Below are 10,872 nucleotides of genomic sequence, written 5' to 3'. Positions count from 1 at the left end.
TTTGACATGGATAAATATATAATAGGATGCGAAACTGCGGTCAGCACTATCTGGATTTGGGGGTTTGAAACAAGCCCCTACAGTCTCGGCTGCGCGAAACGAGGAAACCGGGGCAAATTGAATGCTGCGCTTGCCGCCATATTGTTGGAGAGCAGACAAATAATAGCAGTGCGTAAATCACGCAATTTAACGCTGTGATGATCTAAAATTGACATATTATGGCCATTTTCGACGTTTAACGTAAAATTAGGACGAAATAAACATATTCAAAGTTTCATTGATATGTGTTAGAACATTAAAGAAAAGAAAATACGTATGCAGCAATTTATAGAAAACATGCTGATACATCCGTAAATAGGCCTACACAATACACATTATAGATTGTACAATTTTACGATAATCAGCAAATTGTTAGGTTTCAGAGAATCTAAAATTATATTAACATATTAACTCTTAGATCACATGACATAAATATATGCACCTTGATTACACAAGTTCTTGTTATAATCAAATTCCTAAGTGAAATAAATATGCGATAATCAGTATAGACTTGTTGTTAAGTTTTAGAGAATCAAAAATAAATTATATTACCGGTACTTTTAGACCACAGGACATAGGTAATCTGGCAAAATATAATATGCGAAGGTAGCCAAATTACATTGAATTCATTCTTCAATTAATAAAGGGAATGCTATCAATTATAAAAAGTATTGGTACCTAATACATTGCAAACAATAGGTAACGTGAAGACCTAAAAACTAAACAATCACTTTATGCAAGATAAAAAAAAACCACATACTTTTTATGTGTGGATTTTTTACAAATTGTATTTTTATTTTAAATAAATAAAATAGATATATTATCATTGCTTGCGGAGTGATGGTACATAATTTTTATGCACATATGCAATATCAATAAGATGCCATTCCTTGCTTTTGTTAATAAAATATATCCGGCAAAATGTAAAAGAGTTATTTATAGGTGAACTCTGAATCATAAATTCACAAAGGAGGCTTAGCTATTATAGCTATTAATTTATTTATTATCTGTATATTTATTTATCCATATATGGATCTTGAATGAAAGTTTATTATCTTGCAGATAAATTCATTTACATAATAAAAACAAAAAGTTATCTTTCCACTAATGTTTTAACATCTGATGTGTAAGTTTAAATAATTCACTCAGTGGGATTTCTCTACAGTCTGATATACCTGTACTAACAATTAAGTGTTCTTTATTGTCGTAAACTACTGATTGATTTTTAATGATATTGATATTGTAACAACAAAGATAATATTATATCGTACCTTTTGCAAATAGCTTGGAAAATTAAACAGGGATGGTATTATCGCCGCGCTCTCATGGTTAACATTCGGCAGGTCTTTGAGCGGCCTCATGCGCTCGGCAGGTCTTTGAAATTAATTGTATTATTGTTTTCAATTTCTTGTGTCGCCGCTCCAATCACTCATCTCAATTTCAATAATGCAACCAATAAGCTGCTTCAATTATTATTAAATGACACTTAACTTGTCTAATCCACGTAGACTAAACCCGAGGTTGCAATGTCTTGTGCTGAGGACGAACATTAAGGTATGTGATTAAAAATTATTATTAAAGAGTTATTATTAAGAGTTAAGAAAGCCAACGTACTCGTATATGAAATAATAATAATAATAATAATAATAATAATAATAATAATAATAATAATAATAATAATAGCCATTTAACAATATAACAAACTAATGCTTATTCTTATCGAGAAAGTAGACGTGACAACGTGACGCTTAGAGTGAAACCTACAGAGCAACAATCGGTCGGCAAAATTATTTTTTTAAACCACACCGCACGTTATTGTATAATGCCGGCATGTTAAGCATGAGTCCGCGGCGATAATATATCATCTTTCAAAATTATATTGCCATTACTTTCACACTATTCACTAAAAACACCCGAGACAAAACAAAGGAGTCGACCTGGTTGGCGAGTTGGTATAGCGCTGGCCTTCTATGCCCAAGGTTGCGGGTTCGATCCCGGGCCCGGTCGATGGCATTTAAGTGTGCTTAAATGCGACAGGCTCATGTCAGTAGATTTACTGGCATGTAAAAGAACTCCTGCGGGACAAAATTCCGGCACATCCGGCGACGCTGATATAACCTCTGCAGTTGCGAGCGTCGTTAAGTAAAACATAACATTTTTTTTTAACAAAACAAAGGACAAGTATGACAATCGTGTTTACCGTTCTATTTCTACCAGTAGCATGGCGGCGTAAACATGCGCAGACTGGTTTCAATTTTGGACAGCACACCAGGGCTCTGTGTGAGTCTAGTATACTATTATAACGTCTTTGGTTTGAAATAAGGTGATCAGCGCCCAACGTCGTAGGTGGTGAATATTAGAACTACGTGTTGGGTACATTATCGGGAGTTCTCTACTTATCCGTTCGAGATATTGCTGTACGGGAGAGTCGAAGATGAAGATGGCGGACTGAAACTTGCTAATAAGTGAACATAAAGTGATACGTGTGTGTATAAGCAGAGCTTGAAAAACGAGTCTGAAGTGGTTCCCTCGTAATGCCAATTCCGCCGCTCGGAGCGCTGTTCTGCCCTATATATTCATAGCAGAACACTTAAAAGACATTGACATTTGGGACATTTAAAGGACTCATCATTGCTTATTAAATGCTTCGTACAATATTTTATGGACAATAGACGTAATTTCCAAACTTCTACTCCTCAATTATATTACAATAAAAGGCTGTCATTCTTGATATTAAAACATATTACATATAAACTGAGGGACTGTCTGCTCTGTACTTCAGTTCATACACCAAACATTTCCGGAAATAAATTAACTTGACATCTTACATATACGCACTATAGCCTACCCTTTTCACCTAATATTATTAATATTGTTATTAAATAAGATATTGCAACTAATTAAGGTACTGCATTATCTTTAATTTCCTTGAATTCATAATTACGCATTTGCAAGAAGGCCTAACTTTTCCCTCTCTTTTAAAAAAAAATACGGACGTCACAATAACTGAGAAGTATAATTATTGCGCGATTTTTTTTGCAGTGGTGAAAACATTTCTATAGGCCTACTGATTAATCTATTGAGCATAGTAATAGTAAACGCTGTAGTATTTTAGTGCGTGTACGCCTACTTAGCTCTTGTAAAACGAAATTTTCACTTTCACTTTCAACGGAACACTCACTTATATTCAGTTCTTGTATCTTGCAGTAAATTATCCATTTGTGATCATCTTTCCAATATAACCTCCCATTGAAACGACCACTTAAAATCATGAGCTAGAATTTATTATTTTAAAAACATTTCCACGTGCATACTGTTATAATTGTTATGAACCACAATACAAAAGACAACACTGTGAAATTGGATTAATTTACCAAGATCAACATCAATACCGGTAGTATAAAATCACATATAGGCCTAGGCTATATTATTTCATTACTGTATGGTATTAATTAGAAGAATTAATTTTGAAGAATTTACAAATATGCTGAAATAATTTATGACACCTCTTATAGAAATGTAAAAATATGTATGTACATTTTGAAACAATGGGTATAGCACCACTTGAAAATGTTGAACATTTTAACAGTAACTTGTAAATTGTTCCATCACGTTGTCTATAGTGTTCATTTATTGTAGCACTTTTAGAACGAACGTGGTTCACATACATAAGAAGAAATGACGATGGAATGAGTCGAACACATACAGTTTTCTTTAATTTTTAGCAAATGATGAAGTTGAATATGTACTGTTACTTCATATCCTAACATAAGTAGAGTTGCCACCATAGATGTAACACCTGAAATGAATATAAAATAAATTAATGTATTGGTAATGATACAAGAATAAAAAGAAATTAGGCTAGACATAACCTCACAAAATTACAAACACATGCTAAAAAAAAAAAACTTTACGTATCCGTATATAATAAAACTAGATATTCCAGATATAATTTGTTTCACACGATAACCACCTCAGCCTATTTCGGCAGCAGCCATTATTAGTTACAGTTTGAGGTGCATTACCTAATCTCATACTAACCTTGTTAAGTTCTCTAACCAAATTCACTGATAATTACGTAACAATACACAGGTCTAAAATACAGACAAATACACATTAATTACCTAATAAGTACAGCATGAAGATAATTCATTACTTTTGTCGGTATTTTCTAAAAGAGAAAGTGAAAACAGTAACAACATTATCTTCAATGTTTACATCACGTCGTTCACATTTTCATTAGGCCTATATCAGTAATGCTTGGTAAGTGAAACAATGCATGAAATTATTTTACATTTCGGGTCACATCATTCGAGAGTCGGAAAATGCAATTCGCCACTTTTAACATAGCATTGCTTGTTATATGAGAGAACTTTGACATTTACCTTAACCTATAAAGATACGACCTGTTGGTACAGAGTTCTTCACATAGCAAAACACAGACAATTTTCCAATATAACTTAGCAGAACAAACTTCAAATAACACTGTAATATGCTTGGCATATTTATGATATTCGTACTCAATCAGTAATGCACAATTAATCGAACTATTTTCACGATGCACAATGCTTTGTAATGGTACTATTCATCATTTCATAGGGCAGAGAGGCGAACCTAGCGGCAGAAATTGTCATGACTCACAGAGACCTACTCTCGACCGTGCTATGCGCCAGCTTGTATAATCCCGTAAGCAACGGTATAAGCAGTGTATGTTAAACAGTGATGTTTATGGACGTTGTAAAATAGTGTTGTTGAATGTATTGTAAAGTAATAGTAATATAATAAATTGAATCCATGTTCTAAAATTTTCCCCACATAATACAACTCTGTGGTGCAATTATTGTTATTATCAGAACTACCGGTATTGTATGTTTCTAGGTAAGTAGAAATTTTGGAGCATTACATTACATTGCAATATTACAATAAATTAACATATTAGAATGTTGTGTTGTATTAAGATTCACTGTTATTTAGTATGTATTAAGATATTATATTACATAGGCATACTTATATTCTAGAAAAATTAGTGAAATTTATAATTAGGCCTACAGATGATTCTGCTGAGGTAAGAGCATTATTTTAACTTTAAAACATTATCCATATAAAAATAAATTATATGATATAACAATTACATTTTTATCATAATATAAGGTATTATCCAGAGAAGCTACATCAAAGAAGGCATGTTTCACTGGCTTATGAGAGATATATATAGTGATAAACACGTGGTTTTTTATAGTTTGCTGTTATAAAAAACTTCCAACTATCCATTAGAATATACAGGTATCAAATGACTTTTATGTTGAAAGTATTTATAGCTCCGAACTAAAACCATGTGTTATCATCTCACAGAAGTCAGTGGAACAAAGGAAAACAGTGTCTCCTATGGTGCAGTTATTTTGTAGAATTACGTAATATAATTTTACATAACCTTACAAATATTCAGTCTAATGAAAGTGAATAAAATCAAGGTTGAAGTTAGGTTAATTGTAGTTCATATTTTAAAATGCAATAATCACTTTATTTTAAGGTTATAACATGTCCAGAAGGAAAGAGTCTGAAGAACTTATAGGCCTACATCAAGAAAGAAAATACTTTCGTTACAGAGCAGCTTATAATAAGCAGTGGTTAATATGTACAGATAATTGAAGGCTGAAGCAGAATAGGAAGATATCTGTCAAACCAAAGCGGTTCTAATGGCAAGAATTGCAAATCTCTTGTAAGTAGGCCTACCTGTTTTTATAGATAATATTTGACAGGATCAGTACAGAACTTATTCCATGAGGATGCATCCATGATAGTGTGTTAAAAAATATTTACACATAATTTAACATACGAAGACTTTTCTGTAACCTAATCTAATGCAACTTCATTATAAACTAATGCATGTGGTTGAGTTTACATGCAACTGAATTTTGAAAAATTTTAAGCTTACTTAGAAATACAAGTCCCAAATAAAGTAAAGTCCCATCACTGATAACCTTTCGTATGTATAAAAATATTCTTGTTAGAAATTAAGTAAAAAAAAAAAAAATACGTATTCAATAACGCAGAAGAATATTTTTATTATTGTCCCAAGTACTTCAATGTATTACCATAATCTTTAAGGCTATAGGAATAATTAAAAAGGAGCATATTATATGTTTACTTGTTCCACATATTGTTACACCACAGGCATGTATGTATAAGAAGCATTAAATTGGACTCTCACTTTGAGAGGGGAACAGAGGTTAAGGGTGTTAGAGTGTAAGGTTCTTAGGAAAATATTTGGGACTAAGAGGGATGAAGTTACAGGAAAATGGAGAAAGTTACACAACGCACAACTGCAAGCATTATATTCTTCACCTAACATTATTAAATCCAAATGTTTGATGTGGGCAGGGTATGTAGCACGAATGAGTGAGTCCATAAATGCATATAGAGTTAGTTTGAAGACCTTTGGAGAGGCCGAGACGTAGATGGGAGGATAATATTTTGAGGGAGGTGGAATATGATGCTAGGGATGTTCAGGATAGGGACGAATGGTGGGCTTATGTGAGGACAGCAAAAACCTCTGGGTTCCTTAAAGGCCATTTGTAAGTAAATACTGTAAATAAAATATATAATCTCCATACTTTTATCACAGCATTCATAGAATGCAGTAGAAATAATTATTACCAAATCTGAAAAGAGGCATATATGCTGTCTACACCAGGGAAAAACAAGAAATATCCACAATCTATAACTGGCATGAGATAATTTTTCCAAGGAAGTCATTGCAAGATTTGTATATGATAGACCGAATCGAGATGGCGGTAACATTTCTTTTTTTTTAATTTTAATAAGTTAAAATGCTGTAGACTTTACTCTTATAATTACTTCTTATTTACCACTACCGGTACTATTTTCATTCCTGTTCAGGAAAAAGAGTAACAGCCATACTGGTACTGGGCCATGTAACAGGAAACTATGATACATACTTCATTTGAAGGATCACGTTCGTCATTAAGGACAATTTTGAAGGAAATGTGGTTTAAATTGAGAAAAGAGGGCAATCTCACATAAGTAAGAGAGAGTAAAAATATTAATTTTAAGAGAATATGTGAGAAATATGAAAAGTGAGGGTCCAAAGTCTGTTGTTTTTCTGGATGAAACGTGGATTTTTATGAATGGCAGGCTTTATTACAAGATTTTAAGATAATAAAGGGAATAAATGTTGTAACATTATTAATTCCATGTATATTTCATAGACTGCAACACATTCATGGAGCAAACCAGTATCGTTGGTGGTAAGGTTGAAGGAGTTATGCATCGACCTGCTGTGGAAGGAAGACTGGTCATTGTACAAGCTGGAACCTGGTAATATAACTACAATACTATTAAACTATATATAGGGTAGTAACTTTTATTATGTGTTCTATCTAGAATCTAAGTATCTTGTCTCTTTTATAGATGCAGATTTAACTTTTTGCATCCAATTTGAAGACTGGCCAAGATTACTATGGTGCCATGAATACAATCCAGAAGTGGGTGGAAAGGTAGCTTATTGTTGGGTAAAAAAATTTAGGTCCTTCGATTATTGTTATGGATAATGCTTTCTACCACAATAAAGTTGTAGAATACAAACCCACAACAAAAGGAGACGAGATCAGTTAATGGTAAATATAATTTCTGTAGAATCTGAGTAATGAACTGTGATGTTAAATTGCATTATTTATGTTTAAATGTGAATTTTGTAGACATGACTGAGACAGGATGGGGTTACCATTGCCAGACAATGCAAACAGGAATAAACGACACTTGGAAAGGTGATTCTCTAAATGTAAGACGCAGGTCCCAAAAACTGAACTTGAGTTTTATACCAGAACAGTGAATATAGGAATATACCAGTTAAGAAAGTGCTAGACTTCTTCGTGACACAAAGATGTATTTGGAGAAGTGTATAAGTTATATTCCCTCATTTTAATATTACCGTCTTTCTAGCGTACCGGTCGAGAGGAGCTTCTCGTGTTTAAAACGAATAAAAACAAAACAAAGAAACTGAATGTCACAGTAGAGACTTTCAGCGTTAGGGAATATTTCGCTCCAAAAAGATATGTTGGACAAGATGATGGAATCACAGCCCCTCCATGAGAACGTTAATGTCAGGTTCGCAGCCCTGAAGGAATGGAGAATCAACTTAATGTACAAGATAGGTAAGCATATGAAGAGTCCACTGCAAGAATGATGAATGTCACTTTCTTGTCGAAAATGATCCAAGACTGTCAATGTATAGCTTAAGACATATAGACTGTACATAGAGAGTTATATGGAATTAACACTGATAGTTATTGTCCAGTAATGATCGGAAAATCACAGTTAAGCTTTGAGCACTAAGCATTTCAAACTTTCAATTGCTTCTCCTGAAAAATGTATTCCAAATGACATCCATCATTCTTGCAGTGGACTCTTCATATCTTAATTTACATGTACCGGTAAGTGCATTGATAAACTGGCAGAAATAAATGCAATGAAATCACTTTCACGATTGAATATCATGGGAATTTATGGGAGGGAATTACTTTAGTTACATAGAGTTCCGATTATCAATGCAACTAGTATACATGGGCTTTGAAAACTTTGCAACAATTTTGTGCTTCACCTACTTTTTCAGGCACGAGCCGCTACTGCTGTATACACCCCATAATAATAATAATAATAATAATAATAATAATAATAATAATAATAATAATTAGGCTTTGTAATTCAGCTACCTATAAACTGGAATGAGGTTGTCTGATACAAAGTATATGTGACGTCACAGCGCAGGTACAGGTACGTTGGTATACAAAATAGTTACGCATCCTCTCCTCTCTTCCTCTAGAACAGCGGTGACCAAAGTGAGTGTCCTGATTATATCGTGTAATCATAGACATTCAAACGGGTACGAGGAGTTTACTATACATTGCTGTGTGTTTCATTCACGTACTGAAGGCAAGTAGTAGCGGTATTATGTCGCTCTACAAACTCTGTCTCTACAAGCAATAAGAGGTGATATCGTAAAGAATGAAGAATGTTTTTCTTGTTCTTTCGGACAAAATGTAATAGCCTATTATGTTTACTTTGCTCAATGGTTCAATTAGGAGTATGTATATAGAAACATTAATTGCCACGCTGAATAATGTATTATTATTTTTAATATTATTATTATTATTATTATTATTATTATTATTATTATTATTATTATTATTACTGACCACTAAATATGTGTTTCTACAATTCTTATGTACGTGCATGAATATTGATATTTTTAGATCTTCTCTCTAGAAAGGTAAAATTATTAGGTTTTATCTCAATTTTGATCTTCATAATTTTTAGATGAGGGTAACTGTTACAACTCTAAAAATTTCCTACTAGGACATAAATGCACATATAACAGTTTTAAAGTTATGCTATTTAGTTTTTTTTTTTTTCAATTGGAAAGTGTTATATTTTGCATTGTAACAGTTTTCCATTCTCAACTGTTGCTAAAAGCAATGTTCCATTTTGACTTGTAACACTTTCGCACTGAAAATATTCATGCTTCGGGTTTAGATTTTGCACACCTTGCAGTACTTACAATAATGGTAGCATAATGCTGCTTGCATTGTTTAAAATCAATGTTGTTATTAATTTTGTCTTCACCATCGACATAGTATTGAAATATTAATCATCGTGCATATTCTTACACATTAGTATTTAATTCACTTTAATCTTTCATATTTTATATGCCTAAGAAAGTTCAATGTTGTATGTACGAGTATACTGCATATAAGAATAGTACAGAAACAGAGAAATTAAACTGCAAGAAATTTATAATAGAGATATAAAGAAGAGAAACATCAAGGGCTACAAAGACTAAAGATATTAAATCAGCAAAACAGGCTCCAAGCAAAGTTTTGTGCTACTCTGATCTTCAAGTAGTAGGCTACTTCTTTCATCTTTATATTATAAAAGAAAACTGTCCTGTTACAATCTCACAATATATGAATATGACCACCTCTGTGGTGAGGGTTTTCCTCAACTGTAAGCCAAATGCCAGGAAATTCGGGCCACAATGTCTCTGAATATCACCGGTCTCATTCATCATCGAAATCTTATCCATAACAAATCAGTAATACATGTACAGTCGCCATCTAGTTCACAACAATAGAACTAGTCTCAACAATAGTACACAGGCCTTCGGATTTCACCCAGAAGATTAACTCACGATGTGACCAAAGATGTTAAAGGGAGTATAAATAATGGCGGGGGAAAATATATATATATAAATGACATCACAAACAGCCAGGGCCATTGTTATTTTTGACATGAGGGCTTGGCCAAAAGAGGTTCAAATCAGATTGACACATGTCTCTATAAATTTCTTACTTCTTTGCCAAACACAGTAACAAACCAGGTAATTTTGTTTTTAGACAACTGTGCTGGACAAAACAAGAACAAATTCATTGCCTCATTACTTTTGTACTGCGTAACTAACCTGAGTCATATAATGTCATAACTAGGGAAAGGAAGTTCATGCATTTGCATATTTGTTCTCTATCGTTGTGTGAATATGCTGAAAGATTATCTACATGAATCACAAATTTCTGAATACAATGATATTGCTTTTATTGTGCATAAAAGTGCATATTTTGCCTTTATTTATAAAAGCATCATATTTTAACATTTATGCAGGGAAACTCCATATTATGAATGTTTATTTGTCTTTCCCTCATTTTTTAAAGTGTGTAACCTCGTAAACAAGACTAATTTATGTTTATGAATTTTGAACTTAACGATGACGCCCTCATGGGAAGCCTCTCAATTTAGCAATTTGTACTCCTTTATTGCAGT

The 10,872-nt window shown here is 32.9% G+C and overlaps 1 protein-coding gene across 6 annotated transcripts in view; it reads left to right on the top strand.

Annotated features, from left to right (window-relative positions):
• The first annotated feature begins 4,701 nt into the window (after positions 1-4,701).
• Positions 4,702-10,872, top strand: part of LOC138715542 (uncharacterized) — a 93,754-nt gene continuing 87,583 nt past the window's right edge. For all 6 annotated transcript variants that reach the window (XR_011336400.1, XR_011336399.1, XM_069848592.1 and 3 more), the window contains exons 1-5: positions 4,702-4,917; positions 5,570-5,758; positions 7,269-7,377; positions 7,471-7,676; positions 8,002-8,213. The gene's annotated coding sequence lies outside the window, so the exon portion shown is untranslated. The remainder of the gene's footprint in view (positions 4,918-5,569; positions 5,759-7,268; positions 7,378-7,470; positions 7,677-8,001; positions 8,214-10,872) is intronic.

The sequence above is a fragment of the Periplaneta americana genome, chromosome 15, assembly GCF_040183065.1.
Source record: "Periplaneta americana isolate PAMFEO1 chromosome 15, P.americana_PAMFEO1_priV1, whole genome shotgun sequence".
In the NCBI taxonomy this organism is placed as follows: domain Eukaryota; kingdom Metazoa; phylum Arthropoda; class Insecta; order Blattodea; family Blattidae; genus Periplaneta; species Periplaneta americana.
This window is presented reverse-complemented; position numbering and strand designations above follow the sequence as displayed.